At 40.7% G+C, this 23,681-nt stretch overlaps 1 long non-coding RNA gene across 1 annotated transcript; it reads right to left on the bottom strand.

Moving 5' to 3' along the window:
• Positions 1 to 971: 971 nt before the first annotated feature.
• On the bottom strand, positions 972 to 20,911 carry LOC116660008. Its single transcript, XR_004315364.1, has 3 exons — positions 20,901 to 20,911; positions 19,462 to 19,464; positions 972 to 1,238 (listed from the first exon to the last, which is right to left on the bottom strand). It is a non-coding gene; the product is annotated as an uncharacterized LOC116660008 (long non-coding RNA).
• Positions 20,912 to 23,681: the final 2,770 nt, after the last annotated feature.

Below are 23,681 nucleotides of genomic sequence, written 5' to 3' on the forward strand. Positions count from 1 at the left end.
ATGCATATGGTAGAATTTATTCTTATTATTAATATTTAATTAAATATCAATAGAACCTAGCATAGAGGGGGAAATTAAGACTTGGGGTGGTTAAAATGACTGGTCTATAATACAAATTCCAGAAGTTAATAGATCTGGGGTTCAGAGCAGGGATTTAACTCCATGGGTTATAATTTCATGCACTACTAGTTAAGTAATTTACAGCAGTATTCTTTAGTTAAACACTTTAAAATTCTTTTTCTACAGATGCTTAAATAATGAACATGTGGGAAATATGCTTACAGATCTCTAGTGCGGCTTCAATTATTGATGTTTTGAAAAGATTCCAGGGATATAATATATAAGACAATATCATTGAAAGATAAATATTCTGCAGATTTTGTCCAAGGGACTAGGTCACCTCTAATGTCCATTTTAGGCTTAAAACTGCATGATATTATTCACGTAAATTGATTAGAGATACTGTGTGCCAACCTTGCATGAGTCACTCTAGGAGGAAGGAAAAAACACAGCCCTCTTCTAATAGAGGCAAAAGACTCCCTTCTTCAGTCTTTAAAAAACTCCTGCCAGGTTGAAACTGGCACTGATTATTTGGCAGGAATACATTTCCATATTGCATGCCCAAAATAATCATGTTACTTATTAATGATTACTTACAGGCATCTATGCCCAGTAGCTTCTGGGAGCTAAATGAAAGATAATTAAAAGTCTTACATGAAAAATAGCAGTTTCTCAATTAATCTCCTAAAAGGCATGGAGCAAGTGTTACATGGGTATTTTTGCTCATAACCAAGCCAATCAGACAACAGTATACCATGGACTTCATTGGAGAAACAGAGCAAAAACTATGTAGGTGAGGAGGTACTGAGAAAGGACGTTTAAACGAATCTAAACTCATCATATTCTCACATCTCCTCCTAGCAGAGCAGCCATCGAAGTGAATGACATTCTCATCCACTTGCTTGGCTCAGCCAGAAACCAGAGGTTCATCCTGGGCAACCCTGTTTCATACTCCCCACGTGCAATCTGTGAACAAACACTGGCGATCTCGTTTCTTTTATATCCAATGGACCCAATCCCTTCTCTCCACTGACATGGCCAAAGCCTTAGTCCAGATTCCCTTCATCTCTTACTGTCTCGTGTCTCACCCCACAAAAGCCAAACTCCACACTACCAGATGGACTTCACTGGGCTCCCCATCTGATTGTGAGGCCCTGTTCAAAGTCCTTCAGAAATCCCTCTTTGTCCTCCACATCACATAAGGACTTTAATAATTTGGCTCCTACCTGCCTTTCCAATGCCATTACTCTTGACAAACTTTACTCCAGATACTTCAAGTCGCTCTCAATTCTCAGAGTGCATGGAAACACATTTTCAGCCCATCTTTTTCTACAGACGTGGGTGAAATGCTCTCTGCATCACTACCCTGGGTCCCCAGTCCATTGCCTTCCATCTTCATCTCCATTTCCACTTGCTAATCAAAACCGTTAGAATTTCTCTTTGCAAAAGCCTTCACATGGTCTACCCACAGACTGTCTTTCTCCAAACTGTGCTCTACATTTTAACTAGAATAATCGTTTCAAATCTGATCATTTTACTAACTGGCTTGAGACTCTTCAAGAAGTTTCTACAGCTCTAAAGGTATAGACAGAATTCTAAACAGAACCTACAAGGTACCACATGACCCTGCCAGTTGTCATGTCACCAGCTCACTGAATTCTGTCCTCCCACTGTCTTCTTTGGCTGTGACCATAGCAGTCCTTTCTCAAAACCTTCATGCTTCTGCACATCATGGGACATCTTTACAAATGTTGTTCCATTTCATGAAGACATTTTCTCACCCATCATCCCTACCACTCTGATTAGATGACTCCCATACATTCTTTAAATACCCTTTTCCAGCACACATCACATCTGCTAACTGGGCAATATCCCTTTGCCTGAGCTCTAACAGTACCATATTTGTTTTCTGTAAGCTCTTATTTAAAATTACATCCATATCACTAATTATCAGAGAAATGCAAATCAAAACTACAATGAGTCATCCCCTCACATCAGTCAGAGTGGCCATCATTCAAAAGTCCACAAATGATAAATGTTGGAGAGGGTGTGGAGAAAAGGGAATCTTCCTATACTGCTGGTGGGAATGCAGTTTGGTGCAGCCACTGTGGAAAACAGTATGGAGATTCCATAAAAAAAGCAAAAATACAGTTACTGTATGATCCAGCAATTCCACTCTTGGGCATATATATGGAGGAAACTCTAATTCGGAAAGATACAAGCACCCCAATGTTCATAGCTACACTATTTACAATAGCCAAGGCATGGAAGCAACCTAAATGTCCATCAACAGATGACTGGAATAAAGAAGTTGTGGTGTGGTGTGGTGTGTGGGGATTACATATCCCCAATGAAATACTACTCAGTTGTAAAAGGAATGAAATAATGCCATTTGCAGCAACATGGATGAACCTAGAGATTGTCATGCTAAGTAAAGTAAGCCAGAAAAAGAAAGAAAAATACCATATGATATCACTTACATGTGAAATCTTAAAAAAAAAAAAAAAAAGTTGGCACAAATGAACTTATTTACAAAACAGAAACAGACTCACAGGCATAGAAAACAAACTATGGTTACCAGAGGGGAATGGAGGTGGGGAGGTATAAATTGGGATTTCTGGATTAGCAGATACAAACTACCATATATAAGACAGAAAAACAATAAGGTCCTACTGTATGACACAGGGACTCATAGTCAGTATCTTGTAATAACCTATAATGAAAAAGAATAAGAAAATAAATATGTACATATAACTGAATCACTATACTGTACACCAGAAACTAGCACAACATTGTAAATTGGCTACACTTCAATTAAAAAATTGCATTTAATTATGAGATTAATTGATCATTATCTGAATCCCTTACAGGGTTATAATCTCCATTCCAGCAGTGAACATGCTGTTTTCATTCAAAATTTCAAGGGGCCAGGGCAGAATACTAATTTGGTGGAGGAGTCACAGGATGGATTTCAGGAAAGAAATGTAAGTCGGGAAGACCCAGCTGGAGTCTGTCATGTTATTTAAGGAAAGAAGGAAACAGTGCCTGAACAAGGGAGGTGTTGGTATCTGTGGAAAAGAAGGACAGACTATGGAGAAAAGGAAAGGAAATTTCAGCAGGACTTGGTAATTGACAGAAGGCAGGAGGGCTGACCGAAGGCAGAAGAAGGTTCAAAGATGACTCAGACTCCAAGCCCACATGGCCAGGAGAGTGGTGGTAAGTCTTAATAACAGAGAGAGAAAAAACACAACAAGGAAGTAGTCTTGTGAGATAAGTGAAATTACCACGTGGACATTTCCAGCAGAGTTGGAAAGCTTGGTACAGAGAGGTCATGTTACTGGAGCAAGCACTGAAAACTTGGAAATGAATAAAATCACTAAGAAGAACGTCACCACAGTGTCTCTCGATGTGGGAGTCACACCGTTGTGGGAATCTGAAAACCTCTCCGTCTTTGTCCCTGTCTCCATTCACCTCTCAGCGTGGGAGAGGGGTGTCTGGACATAAGTGCTGGTCTGAGGAAGTGTTCAGTCCATTCTCTACCCCCGTGCACACTCCCACCCCACCCTCATCTTACCCAGCGCCCAGACGGAGAACTGCTAATCTGCACAAAGAAGAGCAGAGGGCTCAGGGACAACTGTTCATATTTAGAATCAGAAGAAAAATAACCAGTGAAAAACTCAAGAAAGAATGGTCAGAGAAACAGGAAAGGAGCAAGATACTAACAGTTCTCAAAATCAAGGATTGTAAGAGAGTTATAAAAAAGAATTAGGGAGAAAGCACATCTACCTATCAAATATTATAGAGAATTTTGAACATGAAAATTTGAACCACTGAGTTCAACTACTGGGAACATTTACAATCAACAGGGAAGTGCGTGGAACTTGCCCAGGGTGGGGAGGGGACAGGGAGAACCCAATGACTGATTTCGTTCTTGCTTACATTGATGGAGTTAGTCACTCACTCAACAAAGGAAACAGCCCTGGTATAACTTCGCAGCTCGAAGCCAACTGCTGCTTAGAAAGATACACGATTTGCAACAATGGGTTTAGGTATCCTGAATAGCAGATTTCACTATTAGCATATCCAGGTATAGATCACAAACAAAATTTTGCAATATCTATGATGCTAAGTCAGGGGAAAGGCATTTCAGATTTTTTTTCCCCTTTCCACACAAGGTGCAAAAATATTGTTCCTTTCTTATATCTCAAGACAAAGATGTAAATGCCTTCGGGGGGTTAGCACTTCAGCTCCAATGCACAGGAACCACTATCTCAGAGTAGTCGCTTCCATTCTTCACCTCATACAGGGCTGGTCTTCAGCGCCATTAGTGGAGAGAAGAAGTGTTTTGTCACAAATATATGTAATTAATAACGTCTTTTCAGTCATTTCCACATTGCTACTTACATAGAACACTGTCACATTCCATGACGAGGAGATTTCAGTACGTTAACTCTTTGTAGGTGACTACCCACCAGTTCTTTATTCTTCCACTTAAAATGAAGTAAATAAACCATTGGGCAAATTTTTAGAATTTAACTACAGTCAATTACAATGTATCTATCTCTGGTGTACAGCACAATATCCCAGTCATGCATATACACACAGATAGGGTTATTTATTTTTAAGTAAACAGGAGGGCAATTGCAGTACATTACTATTAATAATTATACCAAAATCTATGAGATATCATAGAGAAAACATGGTGCCTCATTGGTTTCTAACTTTCAAAGAAGATTGATCAGAAATAATTATCTAATCTAGACATAAACCCTGATGATAATTTTAGAGAGAACTAGCCACATTATTGGTAACAGAATTAACCATATTTGATTTCTACACTATATTAATGTTGCCAATACTACTCAATTCCACACTTTACTTTGGTTGCATAAACGGTGGGTACACTTAAATGAAAGTATTTTCTAAACTAAATCCCAATCTTTCCTTAGTTATTAGGAAATGTTAACAATTAAGAGTCATGTGCATAAGGGAAAGAATTTTTTTTTAGAAAGATAAAAAAAAGCTAAGTTAAAAAATTCAAGGGACCCTAGATTTCAAAAAAGGGACAATAGAAGGGGGGGGGAATAGATTCCCAAGGTATGTGAATAGTGGCCTGAACCCAAGAGTGAGGCGTCAGTGTGCCTCCCACTGAAGAAAGTCCCAGAAAGAGTCTTAAGAGAGGAGTGAGAGGTGACTGAGCCAGCAGAACCTGTAAACAACTTCCAGTGCTATTAGCAAAAGAGGCAGAACTGCTTCATTCATTATTTAGGCAAATTCTGTCCAATTTACGCACAGATGGAAAAGACACCAAATAATACATGTTCTATGAGAATAGGCGGTTCTAAGGATAAGCCAGGCAGAAACAGCTCCTGTGGAAAACCAGCTGGGGTCCTTTCCACTCCAGGAGGCCGTTGAAGAGTCTGTGACATGAACCCCCTTCTAAGTCGACTGCATCAAAAGATGTTACACTTGTTTACAGGACATTGGGCACCATAGCATGTTATGAGGACAACGACCACAGTAAAATAGCCATGAGGAGAAAAAGTCCCACTGAATGTGGTTTTTGACCATTTTTTAGGCTTTGAAGTCCTATCTCTTCCAAGTCCACTAAGGAAGTTCTGATACAATGCCTACAATGCGTCTTTCTTTCTTTCACTAAAAGGTAGATGACTATGTTCCTTTATGTGATTTAAAATCCAGCCTATAGGGGTATCATAAACAAAGAGAGAAGCCTGGTTCCCAGAGAAAGCTATTGCCCAGGGTCCTAGAGCACAGAGGTTAAAAACGTGGGTTCACCGTGATAGTGACTAGCTCTGTAACCTTGACAGAGTTACTTCTTGGTAAATCAGTTTCCTCCTATATAAAATGGGGATAATAACAGTACATATTACAGAGGGCTGTGTTCAAAATTAAATCACATGTGTAAAATGCATAACAGAGTGTCTAGTACATACTGTACATTATATTAGTGTTTGTTAAATAACCAGATGAATTAAAATGCCACTGATTCAAATCAGATAATAAGGAAGCTATAGAGAATAAGTGAAAAGTTTTGAATAGAATGCTTTAGTGAAGAGGCATGTTATTATTCTTAAATTCTTGCATCTATTTTATACAAGTACAGGAAAACCACGGGCCCCAGATTCACTCAAACACAGCATTTGTTCATTACTCACAGTATGTCAAAGCCCTGGAGCAGGTGCACGGTACTGGCCCTCAAGGCACCTACAGTCTAGCTATGGGGAAAAGACAGCATTGAAACTGAAGACTACTACATAATTTAACTATAATTTCCAGAAAACATAATAAACGTTCTCAAAGCAAACCACTGACTAAAGAATTGTAAAGATAGCAATTTCAATAGGAATTATAGAGAGAAGCCAAGGTTATCAATTAAGATTTTTATATAGGAGTTGAGACAGGCTAGGAGTTGAAGAATCTTGGGGAGGCAGGGAGTAAAAACTGGTTAGAGAGGATGGTTCTGAGAACAAATAATAGAGACACGGTTCAAAAATACTGTTCATATTTACTTCAATTACCTCCACTTCTATTCACAAGCAAGAACTTGAGCTGACCATAAAAAAATGAAGCCAAGATTCCTGGTCCATTTGTGCACACAGGTGCTGGGGTACAGAAGAGGGAACAAAAGGAGAGGTTCTGAATAACTGCCTTAAATCATAAAGAAATTAACCAGCTTTCAGCAGACATTCTGGGTGTGAGATATGGGTGGATCTGGAGGGTAAGACAGAACTCGGGGCAGGTAAGATGGGGCCCCTTTGGGGAAGACCTTGAATGTCAGGCTAAGGAGTTCTGACCTTATCACATAGGTGATCAGAGCCATTGAAAGTTGTATGTGTGTGTGTGTTAAAGGACAATAACTTGATAATATAATTCAAGGGACAAGCCACTGGTTTTCAACGGAAGACCTGTGAAAAACTAATAGTTGCCAACAATCTAGAACTTTGAGGTTTAAACTGTATGATTTTATGATTCTCAGAAAAATTGATCATTCTTAATAATTCTCACCTTTTCAAATATCCTACATACATAGAATATGTAGGTTGCTTGTCTCAGGTAACATCTGGCAAACAGGGTGCTGTTCATTTCAGCTGATTCATCCACACATAATTGCTCTACATGTGATGAATTTGTATTTTTCTTATCACTGCTTTACTAATGGCTCAAAATTAATCCACTGGGCACAGAAAGTAGTAAAACACGAAAGTACTATTATACATTATATGCTACTATATGGCATAAAATCGTCAAAGTAAATAGCAAAGAAGTTTTCAGAAGGAAAATGCATAGTGAAGCTGTTTGCAGAACAAAGTTCTCTACCAATGCACGATATTCATGAGCAAGGCAAAAGGGAAATTATAAACAGGAAACAGAGTAATGAAAATCTCAAGGCTGTATGGATCAGCCATCTTTCATCCCTGGTCCTCAGTGTGCTGCCTCTTGTAAAAAAGTGATCTAACAGTGGCCTGAAGACATGGAAGCTCTCTTGTAATTTTCAAGGTAGGGTTCAGGTACATCTGTTGAGTTTTTCCCAAGCAAGTGAAAAGAAAAAACTTTTATGATATTGGTGAGTTATCCGAGGACAGAGGAAGAGACCAAAACCACGGAGGCATCATTCAAAGTTCCACAGCAATTGGTAATATTGTAGAAAAGCAGGACAAACCAATTGCAAAGTCCCATTTGAAGTGACACTGTAAGAAGATGAATAATATCAGTGGAATATAATGTGAAAGAACATTTACCGTTTATTATTATGTTTTTTACCAGCAAGTATTTCTCTTTAGAGTTGTACAAAATCAGAGAAATGACAGGCAAGCATTTGCTTCTTTCATTACTGAAAACTAATGCCAAAGGGGAAGAGATTTCTGTTTGTTACTAATAATTTTGTCAGCCTTGGTGTAATACAAAATGCACTGGGGTCAGTAGTAACTGAGTGTCATTAACACGTACAGCAAAGTAAAATGTTGCCACACGAATGACAGAAATTGGACCTCGGGGCAATCCAATACTGCTTTATTCACAGTTGGCAAGAATGCCTCCTGAACTTGACTGAAGTTTAAAGAAAATAAGGAAAGCTGTGAATCTGATCAGATCACAGCCAAGAATTTCCAGCATGCTGTGCAGAAGAGAAAAAAAAAAAAAAAGAAGAGAGTAGAGAACAGAAGATTCTATTTCTTCACACTCAAGAACTCTGACTGTCAAGAGTAAGGATCCTCAAATGAGTTTTTGAAACAAGTGCAAAAATAATCCAGTAAAAAAAAATTTCTTTAATTTCCAAAGGCTTGTCTCAGTGGTATATTCATTCAGTATCTGGAGCAGCCTGAACTATTACTTCATAGACAACATATCAAAAATTTTAACATTTAGAAAGAGAGAGGGAAAGTTCATTCAGAAGACTGATTGTTGATACAAACACATTACTTGACAAGAGTTTCTTTCTTCCTATTTAGAGATATTCCAAGCTCACTGAAGAAAGAAATCAGTGCTGTACTGGCCATATTTATCCCATGTGAATGCCAACACTGAACAGGAAGAAATAATTACCACAGACATATCCAACCAAGAATTCATTAGAAATCCACTTGCCAGTATCTTCTGTGCCCACAGAGTCAACATTCCAGCCATTTCTGAGAAAGGTGTGCCCTCAACCTAATTAGTCCCCATTGGGGACACTGCGTGTCTGTCGGTGACAACTCTCTCCGTCACTCCTGACTCCTGGTATGACCAGAGAAAGCAGAACTTGCTGACAGGCCACCAAACATTTTCTTCTCTTTCCAATGACTTATAAGTTAGTCTTTCTAATTTTGTATAAATAAAGAATAAATGAAGAAGCAGACTCTCTGGGGAGTCTAACTTGCCGTTCAAACTCGCTTAGAGCTGGTTATCAATTCCCTGGTGAAAGGCTCAAAATGCTCTCCCCTTCACTAATAGAACTCTTTTCTTTTTCATTATTATAATTTCTATTATTACCACTTTAAACTGTGTACTACTGTTATTTTTTTTAATTGTGACGCTTTTTTTTAACATTTTTATCTCTAATTCATCCAGGTGTACCCCAGATGTCCACTAAGTGGTTTGCAGACGCCGAAAGACAGAGTAACTCTGATGCACAGGATGGGCTGGAGGAAGAAAAATGGCAGGCAGAGAGATGAAAAATAAGTCCAGTGGATTAGCAGAGGTCTGAGATGGAAGCACTAGAAATGAAGCTTAAAAAAAAAAATAGTTGGAAAACTAAGCAAGACAGGTTTTCTGGATGTTTTGACAGAATGAATATGCTTAACATGAGAAGATTCATTAAACAAGACTTTGAGGTTCAAGATGAAGAGAACAGTTACATCAGAAATAAAAGGCAGGAAACCCTGGTTTATCCTACAAATTGAGGATTTCAGTATAAACATGTTGGGTTTGAAGTTAACATGGTAACATCCAGATAAAAAGGAATATTTTACATATAATTAAAATAACATTCGTTCATATAGAGAGGCTTCAAAAATGTTTGAAGATGGCAGGTTTTCTGAATGACAGGAAGCAAATTACATCGGTCATTTGCCTAACATACTGGCTTCATAAACAGACAAAGATAAACAATAGCTCATACTCCAAATTATCATGGTCGAGATTAATACAAACACTTGCATAGAGATGATTATTAATACTAAATATCGTATCATCAAAACACAAATGTTTGGTCTTCATAAATAATGATATTTGGCCCTACTTTGGATATCCAAGAGATACAAATCTTTACAGTTTTCAGGGGTCTATTTTTAAGTTTTCATTGATGTTTTCCAGCATGTTTTCTCTAGCAACAAATATGAAATTCTCCCCAAGAGTTGGCAGCAATACAAACGCCACTTTATATACACTGTGAACCGTTGTCTGTTTCCCTTCACTTGAGCGTTTCCCTTTCGTAGACAATTAACAGCCTAACACACACACATATCCACCCCCCACACACCCACACATCAGGTCCTCGCCCAGTCACCCAGGCAAACCCACAAAAGTGAAAACAGCTGAGATGGAGTGATCATTAGTAATTTTTTCACCTTTGTAGTAAAATTAAAGTTGGACAACGAAAGGTTTGCTGCTGGATGTTATAGAGAATTCTTCAAGACTCTGGTATTTCTTTCTAAAATGTGTATTATAATAAGCTAATTTCATCATCCACCCGCACCCACATGCAACAAGTCCAAAGAGGATAATGGCATTGATTGTCCTGTGCTCGGGGTCCCTTGGCCACTGCACTCCCCTCAGAGCCCACGGTTAGACTGTGGAATTAGCTCATCAAGAAATCAAGCTAATACAGAACAGCTAAGAAACCTACGAAGATGAAAGGAGGCCCAGGCTGGATTAAGGTTAGGGAGTGCAGGGATGAGCAATCATTCAGGCATGAACTGTGTAACCTTAACTTTAACCAAACAGTTGATTTCATTCCCAAAGAGCCAACCCTGGAAGTCCTCATCTTTTACCAAAAGGTGGAAATTAGCCAAAGAATTAGCTGGCTCGAAGGAACATTTGTTCATTCCTCGCTGTCTTCTCAGTGAAGGTCAGGGAGTCCACACTGAATTATCTGGAGGGACAATCACAGAGGAGATTCGGTGGAATGTTTCCTGCTTGGATGTGGAAACCCCACAGATCACACTCTCCGTCCATGCAGTACCTAGCGTCCTGCTGGCACAGAACAGATGCCCCTCCAATTATCTGATGCCTGTATGAACAGACTGGGATGCAGGCTACTTTGGGAACAATGGAAGTCACCAAATGCACAAAAATCTGGCCGAGGTTAACAATCAGATCCACAGAAGCCCCATTAAGAAATGTGATGCACATGCCTCTTTGTTTTGTATTTTTAATATGAACACGATCGTTCTCATATGTTGCCACAAGTCTTAGCACCTTGCACAACAGCTTCCGAGCCTTCTAAAGGTTTTCCAGCACCTGCAAAAGGAGCTTCGGTTTGGAAGCAGAGCCTTTCCGGACGTGTTTTAGCAGCCAGGAAGGACTGTCAGCCACACCGACCCTGCTTCTCTCTGCGAAAAGCGCTCTCTTAAGATGGGAAGGGAATTCCTTTTATAGTGTCTCTTAAATAGCTCTTCGACACAAAGGTCCCTCTTTCATTGACGCCCCTTCAAATACTGGGAGTGTTAATGAGTCTCCACTGGTTGATAAATCTGGTTCAATAAAAACAGTTTGTTCTGTCCACGCAGCCAATAACCATCATCAGGAACTCCCCTGAGTTCCTGCTCCTTCCTGACCTCTGCCTACCTCACAACTGAAGATTTATCTTCTGCTGTAGCGCATCCCCACGCCCAGCTGTCAGGAACTGTCAGATCGGACTCCCGTGTTCATTTCTGGGACGTAGTGCAGTCTCACTGAAAGATTCCTGGGCTTGGGGGCAAGAGCGAAGTTCTGCTCTGAGACAGGACACCCGCTGGCTGCACGACCTTGAACAAATCATGCGTATTTACAAGGCCTCCGTTCTCTAGGAGGGCTGGACTTTGAGTCTCTTTATTCCCTTTTCAATTCTGAAATATGAATAAATCTCAACTAAGTCTGGCAGGCACAGTGTAGATGTTTAATAAATGTTTGTCGGTTTCTGTGAAGTAACAAAGTTTATAATTCAGTGTGAAAATGAGTTAAAACTACTTTTGATTTGGAGTGATTTCTGCCACATAGCATGTCATGACCAAAGCAAGAAACAGAAAATGTTATATTATGACCTCATCTTTTAAAATAATTACTAGAAAGACTTTATCCATAGTGTGTACACGTGGATGCATGTATATGTATGAGTTTGTGTATGTCTCTAAGTATATGAACTTGGGAAAAAGCAGCTACATTCGAGGTTATTAACTTCATTTTCCTAGGTTATTGTATATTTATGAGGTGAGGGCAGATGCTGAAGTAGGGAATGGAAAGAGGAAAGAGTGGGAACTAAACCAAAAAGAGGAAAGACAGTAAGAAACAGCTAAATCTCTCCCTGCCAGTCATATTTTCTCACTTCTGTAAAATTAGCTATTAAGTATGTGCACATGTAAAGAGAAAATTTTAAAACAGCTTAATTTATCACTCTCTCCCAATCAGGAGATCCCATCATTTTCAGGGCTGGTATCTGTGACTCAGGCAGAAAAGAGTGATCTCTGTAAGCGGCGTGAACCCTGAGGACCTGCAAACCTCACCGGGACGGCAGGTGAGATGCACACTGTCAGTATGAATGACCTATTTCTTTGCTGTCCTTCATTTGACCAGCTGTTCTGATGGACTGAAGGAGGAGTGAAGGTCAGTAAAAGAACGACTGAGAGCTGGCGGCGGGGGTGGGAGGGTTGCAAAGAGAATGAGTTGAAAGGTCAAGGGAGCCACAAGCCGATCAAGAAGAAATTCAAGTGATCAACAACCGTGAGGTCTTGAAAATGAAGCCTAAAGGGGCTTAAAGACAGGGAGAGAAGAAAGGGCTCATGAACAGTCCAGGAGAGGTCAGAGGGCAGATGGGATCAAGCGAAGAACTGAGATGTTAGAGGTTCTTGTTGGGAGAGTTTAATAGGGCCAGGGCCAGGTTATGACCGGTGCCTGAGGAAGCAGATTTCCATGGATGTGTGGGGACAAAGGTCCCTACGGAAGTGGGGCTGGAGGACTGTAAAGCTAGGCTGCTTACTGGGTCATGCCACGCAAATGAAGACATCACACACACGCACGTCAGGGGTTCGAGTCAGACCATGAGCCTGCTGCCTAATTCACGTACATTCATACATTCATGAAGGCTATTTCCAGGGTCTCAGATGAGTTACAAGGAGGGATAGACTGTGTGTAGCCCAATGGCAAAGTCCTTCAAAGAGGGTCATTTTCAGGGGTCATCATAGGTCAAATATGTGAAAATTCTGGTGAGAAAGAAGGAAGCCTCCTGACGAACCACCCCTCATCCTCCAACTGCAAGGACAGGTGTATGTGTCCTGGGTCCTGGGTTGCGGGGGGGAGCTGGGCTGCAGCAAACTCATGTCCTTGACGGAGACCTAGGTTTCAAAGCCAGGGGCAACATGTTGAGAATGTAGAAAATCTGTTAGCCACCCTGCAATAAGAAATCAAGGGTTCAAGTCAGGTCAGCGGCGGAGGGTGAAGGAGATGAAAACTGAAGTCTGCTAGCCACAAAGAGCAATGCCTGGGGCTTTCAGGGATGAGAAAAATGCATATAAGTGATTAGCCTGAAGATTCTTCTCCAAACTGTGTTCTTGTCTGGATACTAAGATTAAAGCTCCAGGGATGGGGAGGGTATAGCTCAGCAGAAGAGTTCCACCCCCAGTACCTCCATCTAAAAATAAGTAAATAAACCTAACTATACCTCCCCCTCTGGCAAAAAAATAAATAAATAAATAAAAATAAATTATTTTAAAGAATTTGAAAACGAATATATGCAAGTTCATATATGACTGGAGCATTATGCTATACACCAGAAATTGACACATTGTAAACTGACTATACTTCAATAAAAATATATATATATACACAGACACAAAAGGCTCCAGGCGAAGGATCCCTGAGACTTCAAGTGGTCCCCAGCTGTGCTCCGTGCACCTGGGAAGGATCACGGACAGAACTACTGTACCACTGCTCACCTGGAGTGACCAGGCAGGACAGCAAATCTGCAGCTTAAGAGCCACTTAAAGCAGTGGGAGGTAACAAGCCAGCGAGTGGTCTGAAGCAGAGCACAAGAGAAAAAGCAATGCTGAGCTCAAGGTAAGAGCTGAACGACAATCTGCTGCTGGAAGTTCATGTGACTTGTGCTCAGGCCCAACCCTGCTGCCTACTGTGGAGAGCCCAGAACTTCCCTTGAGGACCCTCACCTGGTCTAGGCTACCTGCAAGAACTCCTCCTCTCACCTTCCCTTAACTTTGGCATGACAGCCAGGTCCATCTATATTATTCAGAGGTCACTGATCGCTTGTGTGTAGCCCAGAGAAGAAGGTAGCTATGTCCGCAGGTTAGGAGGACCTGAGGGGAATGAAGACTCGGAAACAATTTAAGTAACTGACATTTGGAAATCAAAGAGCTAAAGCTGTACTTCAACAACGATGACCAGGGTCTTAAAGATGGCACTGTGGTGCTTGAGACACGGTCTTCAATCCAAGAAGTGGCAGGCCATTTACTTTTCCAGTGTTTTCTCTTTGGCTCTGACTGGTTCTGCTAGGGGTGGTGACTGGCTGCCCTGTACACTGGTGGCTTCTTGGCTGGGGTGGAATCTTGCCTCCATGGTAGCACTCCCTTTGCTCCTGCCACTTGGTGCCACCACACAGCACATCTGGCTGGTTCCTGGTCATCTTGTCTCTGGTTTTATGCAGTTGTGGATGCCTGACTACATGCTAAGCCTTTAACCCAGTGCCCTGCTTGGATCTCTGGAAACAACTTATCAAGGCCTCTCTCCTTGCTGCCTGATTTTGACCCATGGCCCTGCTTTCACGCCTGCAGTTGGTATTATAATCCCTGACCACTCTGACTGCTTCTCACTCCACTGTCTGAGGCTCCCCAGACCCAAGTGCTTACATCTCATCACCCAAGGTCTAGTGCTAATGTACTTAGACTTCTCCTTATGTTGTGTGTGTGTGTGTGTGTGTTACTTTCCAAGCTTCCAAGAAAAGAAGGTGGGGGGAGGAGGAGGAGGAGGAGGGTGGGTGTTAGGGGTTGGGAGAAAGAGCAGAAGAGGGAGGGAGAAGAAACAATCTCATGCAACTGAGGTCCTAGAGCTTTGCGCCACTAGTCAGGTCCTTCCCGTTTCTTTAAGCTTTGAACTGTTTGGTCCTCCTTTGTGTACAGTGCAGAGGATCATCCACAGCCTGACTTTCCAACACACTCCAGAGGCTCCTCTCCAACCGATCAGTTAGCACATAATCACTAAATCCAAGTTAATTTCAATATTATCCAAAAACAAAACATAATTAGAAGGGCAATGTGCTGTGAAAATTATCATAAAAAGCGTTCAAAAGCCAAGTATAAAGGCATTTGAATTATCTATGGTTTGGGAGTATCTGTGCCATGGTTCCTCGCCATTAGGGCAGAACCAGAGCTGACTTTAGCTATGATTTCATGGTCTATAAAAACCACTGAGAATTGGATATGGAAGGCAGTTGTGTTCCATCACTGCCTGAATCTTCTTTAATATCAACATGTACCCAACCTCCTCCTAATGACAGCCCATCTATGTGACTTCAGTGTAAGATACATAGGTTATTCTCCCTAGATCCAGAATGTACAGGATATATTCAATGGGAAAATGCAGTCAGAGTTGGCTTCTAAGATTGAAATGTATTAAGCAACTCCCTTAAGATGCACTGTGCAGTGAATCGTAGAAGGGAAACTATAATAAGGAATAATACAAGAAATATTTCAAACCCATGGAGGCACAATTTCAAAGAATGGGACACAGTGATAGGCCAACCTAACGTGCAACTTGCAAAGACGGAGAGTCTCTCCTTGAATTTGGGCTATTAGATGCCTTCACAGAGGAGCCTAGAAGTAGAAAGTCTTGGGTAGTTTTTCTGTAGACGGTTTTATAAGAACAATGACAAATAGACTGCTTATCCCATGCCTCTGCTAGATTAGCGCCCCAGAAGGCAAAAGCAGGTCTAGGAAAGGTGGTTAGACGCCCTGAATCTTCGTGGCGTCGGTCCCTAAATTCATATATGGCACAATGCAGGTAAGCTGCAGAAAGCACAGGATTCAGGCTAAGATACAAAACGAAATAAGCTTTCTCTCCTATTGTTTTTTTTAAAGGTAAAATATGAACGTGATTTTTTAAAATGTAACAGTTCAAAAAGAGCGTAGAGTAAAAAATAAGTTCCGCTTCCACTCCTGAAAAGAAAGACAAAATACAGACAACAGCACTATCCTTGGAGCAACATAGAGGCTGATTATTCTTGCAATAAACATTATCTTTCACCAAAGAAGTTTTGAGAATGATACATCCTTGAAAATATGGAACACAGCCGCGCTTTATTCATTCACGTACGTTTATTGAGTGCCTACTATGTGCTAGGCTGGGTTTTTCAAGACATCTGCATTTTTTCTACTGTCTGTCCTTCTTTTTGCTTTTGCCTCTCCTAGGTCTCCAGCTGTTCACCATTCTTTAGAACCAGTTCTGTCTGTGGTCAGTATCATGTTCATCACCATGGGCTTTGAACTCAGATGGCTCAGGTAGGAATATTTACTTTCTTATTAGCTGCGTGACCTGAGGCAAGTGGAAAGTTCCATGTGGCTCAGGCTCCTCACCAGATAAACGAAAATACTATTAATACAAACTTCACAGTTTTAGGAGAATAAAATAATCTCTGAAGTTCTTAGCTACTATCATGCTCCTAGACATGGAAAGGGCTGGGGTCCAACATTGCTCTTGAAAATCACTCAGCTGAGACTAAAGACTCAGCTTAGACTGTTTCCATTGACTCTTAGTCAGGTTCTAGATTCCCTTCTTTTTATAATTGATGTCTCTGATGATGATGCCAGTTTGCCTGTATCGCCATGTATGTCCAGTTCATCTCTCTGCCTGTCAGGGCAACTTCTGTCTTCACAGATTTCCATGACACAGAATCCATACTGGCATCTGTTGTCCATTTTCACAGACACTGTGCATTATAGTCTGTCTTCCTTCCCTGCCTTTCAGCTGTTTTTCCCGTGCTTCGTCATGATGAACATCAGTCGGTGGCCATGAGGGTTGGAAAGACAGACAGCCCCCAGTCTCGAGATATCCTGCCATCTGTGCCAGAAGTCCAGGCTTCCATGCAGCATCTACTGCTCCTTTGTAAGGTGACATCACAGCCGGCCACCATATGTTCAGGAAAGAGAATATGTAAGTCTGAAAACTCTGTTTCCTCCAGTACATTTTCTACCAATTATCAGAGGTCAAACTTGTCTACAGATATCCATCTGAACTCAGTTCCCTAGGATAACTCGCCTATTAAAATGGCATGACTAACCTAGCGATGGGTTATGGAGAGAACGCCGACTGCCAAGCTCTCTCAACCAACGACTTCCCCAGCTTTGGTGGCAGCCTGTCGTTTACAGAGCTACAAACAGGAGACCCTTGACAGTGGAAAGTAAAGCACAGACTGTTTCATTTTATTGGGCTTCATGGTTGGAAAATGAAACTACGAAGTGTATGATTGTTTTACCAAGCTGAAAGGAGCCAAGTGTAACACCTTTGAGGACGAAATAAAAGATTCCTTTAGCAAAGAGAAGCGAGCTGATACACAGGGATATGTCATACATAAAAACTGGTTCACCTTATTTTGATTTTGAAAGCCACAATATGCGTGGGAATATTAAGGCACTTTATACGCCACAAGTTAATTTAGATTATGCAATAATTATGGGTTTTATCGGCTCACACACTGCACATGTCTTACTTGTCCCAGGGGCACGAGCGAATTCTAAGGCGACACAGAATTTTAAAAATCAGATATTCAAACTGCTGAAATTAAAAATATGTAAGTACAATTTATTCACTTGAAATAGTGAAACAAAATAATTTAGCTGATGGATTTTGTTGGTCAGAGGACAAGGATAACGAAGTCAAGGATTCATTTCCACGTTTGCTAATGAACCTACTGATTCATTGACACAGCCTGTGATTCTGTCAACACTGGCCAGGACAGGAACTTTCAGGGCAATGATAGAGAACTACAGCCAGTATCAAAAAAAAAAAAAAAAAAACCAAACCTCAGACGTTTTCCTTGCATAGAGAAAGAGAGAACATACTCAACTGGACATCTTAGAACATCTCTCCAAGTCGAATAATAAGATGCTGAGAACTAAGAACAACTAGTCACCTTCCAGCCATTTTTTGCATCCTTCACTGTCGACATGATACATTCTATCTATTTATACTTTTCTCTTTTTTCTCCTTTAAATATAAATGAAGCTTCCCAAAGTGATACTGATTCTCTCAGAAAAGGTTTTAATACACTAGACCTAGTATGTCACCCTTGTTACAGAGATACAGCTTCTGAGCTTCAGGGAGAAAACAGATCTAAGAAGATGGCTCCTTTCCCAAAGCGCCTGAAGGTAAGAGAAAAGGCAGACTCGCCAGGCTCACACCCAGCAGGCCGGGGAAGGAACAGGGCTTCAATGAATTAGATATTGATCGCCTGGGTATTTTTGAAATTTCCTTTAATCAGAATTGGTTCCCTAGACAAGGGATTGGAGTTGGATGTTCACTGACAGTGAAAATGATTCTTGGAAACATAAAAATCTCAGTTAGAAGGTCTCTTAAAGGGCATTTGTTCTAAGCTTCAATTCTCTCCACTTTCCCTTGAGTGATTTCTCAAACCATCATTGACCACCTCTTGATAAGAAACATTAATTTATTAACTAACGAGGATAATTTGCAAGGTTAGAAAGCAAGGGCCCTTCACTAAAATTTGGCAATCCCATTATTATTGGAAAACTACGAATCATTTCTTTCCTTTGTGACAGCTATCCCTTCATGGTTTGGAAATGAGTATGACTTTCAAAACCCTTGAGTAACCAGCTTTGGGGCTTTCTTTTAGAAATTTCAAAAATAAATGCTGAAGTTGAGTGCTTCTGAGAAATGCCTCCATAATGTCCCACTGGAACAAAAGAGGGACAACAGATAAAACATATGGAAACCAAATCCCAACATAGTATTAGTGGAAGTATGTTTCCTTAGCAAGTTTAATTGTAGCACTTTTCTAACTTTTTGTGTTGTTACATATGTGCCAGGTTGGTCACTATGTCTTGTCAAAAGATTCAGCCATTTGAGCAATCAAAAGTGAGTATTTTATTGGGGGGGGTTGGGGTAATTAGGCTTAATTATTAACGGAGGTACTGGGGATTGAACTCAGGGCCCCATGCATGCTGAGCATGTGCTCTACCACTGTGCTATCCCGCCCCCTCCAAAAGTAAGCATTCCTATAACTGCTTTTAAATCTTAGACTCTTATAGCTCCTAACTTTCTACTTCATTTCCTTTACAATATTCAAATCTCAGTTGGAAAAGCAAGGATATTCCCTTACTGTCAAGAAGAGCATCCCTCATTTTGCTCTGAGAAATATCCCCAGTGAAGCCAACGTGCATTCTCTCACTCTTGGCCATGCATTCTCTCTTACTGCTCCCTTCAACTATGAGAGGGAGGGACTATTACTGTTTCCATTAAACTGATAAGAAAAGGGAGGCTCAAAGAGATCTTGTAACTTGCCCAAGGTCACACCGCTAGTCAATGGAAGAGCCAAGACCCTAAGCTCATGCTAACTGTGGCAGCCCCTGAATGTAAATCTGATATCTCCCAGTCAACTTATTACATGTAAACACACAATGGCTGAACAGATGAGGTTATTACCTTACTGAAGAAGTGGTACAACCCTCTATCTTTTAGACTACTCACAGACTACTAGGGACAAAAATTGTCACCTGCCATTTCAGTAGGCAAAGAAAGTTGCCTGCCATTCTGGTAAACAAAGCACTTTGCCCTGCACCAAGCCAACAAGCCATTAGCCACTGCAGTGCCCCCAGTGGTGCTCCCTGAGGGGATTCAGGATGGATAAAAATGGGATACTGGCCTTAGATAATTAAGATGCACATCAAAGGAATAATCTCAGTAAGCCCAGACTCTTGCATCTTCTCATAAATAGAAACGCACTACATTCATTAACATGAGACGTCTGATTTTTTTTGGTGATTAGCAGTAATCGATGTTTGAGTACTTTTATTTTTTTCCAACAGAAATTTCCTGTATCTCCTGGCTCCTCCCATACCTCTTTGGAACACTCTCTCAGAGCTATTTGAGAGGCTGCTTTCTAAGGCTGTTATCTCAGTAATGCATCAAATAAAACATAATTTTCAACTTTTAGATTGCACATTTTTTTGAGTTGACGCTACACAAACTATTTTGTAAATAAGCAGGATAGTATTTTTGAAAAAGTTCAAGGAAGTTCAAAATAAAGGATTTTTTAAATGAAGGGCAACAGCTGAACTGATTTATTAGTTCAGTAAACCTATTTCTTCTTAACGTATAGAGCAAGGTATATTCACTTGAACAAACATCTTTAAATTGAGGGTAAAGTTTCAAGAATTAATATGCAAAAAAACCCACCCACATTTCTGTAACTTTTTTCTAGGATCCAATATGTTCTTCTTAGAATGATTTGGATTCACTTCCCATCTTCCGAACCTTTGGGAAAGGAACAGCAAGAGAATAGTGGATGCTTTTTGCTCTATTGCATTGATTTATGGTGACTTCCAAAATGAAGCCTGCATGTCTCAACCAATTTAAATGTACTAGACTTGCTACTCTGAGTAAATCATGCTCCTTTTAATTTGAACCCACGCAAACCTTTTAACATAAACCATCTTCTCAAGTCTTGCTTCTTTAAACTATGGGGAAAAAAATTCCAAGGACTGAAAGTCATCTCTAAAGTTTCACTGAAAGACATTATATAGCTACTAACTAGAAATAGCAAACGCAAACCAAAGACAAATAAGTAGGAATAGAAGTACAACAGATTACCACTGCCCGCAAAGAGAATAATCCTTCCCTTAGGATGTAACAGAGTACAGGTGTGATTTTAGGTACACACCCTTGCCTAGAGGGTAGAAGGGAAAAGAAAAGAATCCCCAGGTGTTGGGGGCTGAGCTCCTTATTGGGAAAGGATCTGATCATCAACTGAGTTTGAGTATAGTACCCTAAAATGATCACTTCTTTGACAGTGAGTGAGCAACTGAAAGGAACTCTCTGGACAAGGAAGCAAAATCGTTGTGGAAGGTTCCCAAATAGATGCAAGATTTGGGGAGAGTGAAGTTAATTATTCTGGAGTCCAACACGACTCAGAAGAGCAGAATAAAACAAGCGCCCAGGTTCGAGGACGAAGCTTCATCAGAGGGCAGAACGTTCCCTCAGCAGCTGGCCAAGGCTGCAGGCAATGCAAAGAAGCTGGAAGAAAGGGCTTAGAAGAAAGCAGGTCTCCTTTGTAACCTTCTCTTTAAGATTACATCCCTGAGTGTCTCCTTCTAAATCCTCCTCTTTTCTCCATCTTGAGAGCTGATTTGTTCCCATGGCAAACTCACTGGTTCCCATGGCTTCAGCAACTGTCACAGAAGAACCCCAACCTCATCAAGGATAGCCTGGGATAAACCCATCCCAGCCTTTTACGTGTGAGAAGTAGACAGTGAGATTGAATGGATCAGAGCAGTGCAGACTCTTCTATTTGACATCCTCCATCTAACCTGTCATCAGTAATCCTACTGAATCCACCCGTCCTCATTATTCCCAGTCATGCTTTCTTTTAAACCTTCCATGATCTCTCACTTGAATTAGTCTGCAGCACTGAAATTGCAGACTGGTTTCTCAGGCAAACCTAATTATGTCATTCTCCCTTCACAAAACTTGGGTCGTGCATACTCTGAAGTGATGGCTGCCCATCGGGAATGTCTGCATTCCTGGCTTTTTATTTTTAAGTGTCAGCTGAGGCCAGCAGGCTATTCTCAGTTATTTCCAAAAAGCTTAAAGATAATCATGAATTTATCTGGATAAGGCTGCACAGATTAACGGTAACTACTGGAATTACTACAACTCAACCTGGTACCTGGTGTTCTTCCTTAGCCCATCATAAGGGGCCAGGAGCTGATCCTGAGTTCTGCTGGGATTCTGAACCTCCCCCAATTTAGCAAGAGGAAGCTGACTTGACATTGCCTGGTAACTTCGATCCACAGGCAAGACTCATGTAAGGCTCCTTTAGGGCAAGAGCTATAATAATAATTCACTGTTGTGTTTCCAGAGCCTGGCACTGACATAGAGTAAGTACTGAATAGTTACTCGTTTTAATGACTTTTTAGAAATCTGACTGATAGTTTTACAAGTCTAATCAGATTAACTGCATTATTCAACACAAAATGAAGAAGAGGTTAGAGAATTTTAAATTAAATCCAGTCTGTAGGACGACAGAACTTTTTGAAAAACAGGGGTCACAGGTCAAAAGTAGAAACAACAAGGAACTCTTGGAGGTGGAAGAAACAAAGGGACTGGTCTTTACTGGGCAACCAGTACTTACCAGGCCCTGCCCCAGACAAATGAGATAGAAGCTGTCATTTCCTCCTCACAGGAAGGCAGTGAGAGGGTGTCTACATTTAAGAGATGCAGACAAAGCACGATTCAGGCAGACTGAGTGATGTCCTAAAGTCACAGAACAGCTAAGGAGCAGAAGCAAGGTTCTGACCACATCCGCCTGGCAGAAACTCTATTGTCACACCTGTTATTTTTGTTGCAGGGAACCGAACACCCACAATAACAACAAATCTAAATGACAGACTTGCTAGTTCTAAATCTGTTTAGCTTCTGAAAGGAATCTTGATAAATGCATCTAGAAGTTAAAAAAAAAAAAAGAATTAACAAGCACTTGACTGCATTATGGTACACAAGAAATAACCTGAATTTTTGTATTAATTTCTCCTAACTCTTATATCAGGCTGTCCTAGAATGTCAAAATACATCACAAACGTATAATAGTTAAGGACATTTTCTCAAAGCTAAGGCTCAGAGATCCACCTCCTACACAGACTTCTACCAAGACACATGGCTTAAGCGAACACCGTAATTAGCTTCCTGCCACACAAGACTGTCTCCATTTAAAGCAACAGCGTAGCACTGTCACCACATAGGACGAATCCTCAAAACCCTACACTTGGCTTCTCTCCCCTTTGGCAAGTCCACTCCTCTGTACCCTACGGCCCAGTAATGTGTGACAAATTTTTAAGATGTGATAGCGTCACAGAAAGGAAAAAGGATGGGAAGCACTGAGCTCTGTTATGATAAGGCGTGAGCCTGGGGTTGCTGGGGGTACTTTCCGTTACAAAAGGCCAGACAATAACAAAACACTACCCGAATTGATTACCGTCATGTACTGCTTTATTCCTAGTCTTACATTCTGCTCTAATTTTAGCCTTTTAATTCTGTTTATAAACACAAACAGGTTTTTATTGGATGTTCATTTCATTTACCTATTATCTTTAACCAGAAGTGTCGGTGTATTGCGTTCTGGGATGTGTGCCAATTTCACATGTACTTAGGGGTGTATATATAGACAGTCTCTGCTGCCTTGTGCACAGGTTTTTAAACTGAATGGCAGAGATGATAATGACTTAATCTTCCTGAGAAAGAGAGGAGGCAGCTCCCTTCAACTGAATACCACGCACAAGTCTTCTCTGAGCTAATCGAGTCACATATTCCTCCCCAGACTCCCTCGTGTTCCCTGATGGAACGGAAATAATGGGCTTCTCCACAGGTAAAGAAATGAGGTGGTGGAAAACAGATAACGTATTCAAAGAACACGGAATGAATACTTCCCTAGTGTAGACCTGTGCTGTCCAACGGAAGAACCGCTAACCACGTGTGTCTCCTGCACACTCGAAATGTGGCTTAACTGAATTGGACCGTGCTTTAAGTGCAATAGTCACCCTGGATTGTGAAGATTTAATATGAAAAAACATACGTAAAATATGTCACTAATAACATCTTATGTTAATTATATATCGAAATGATAATTTGGGATAAATTTACATTTTTGAAACATGGCTATTAGAAAATTAAAATTATCTCTGGGGCTTGCATTA

The sequence above is a fragment of the Camelus ferus genome, chromosome 26 (genome assembly GCF_009834535.1).
Source record: "Camelus ferus isolate YT-003-E chromosome 26, BCGSAC_Cfer_1.0, whole genome shotgun sequence".
NCBI lineage: Eukaryota > Metazoa > Chordata > Mammalia > Artiodactyla > Camelidae > Camelus > Camelus ferus.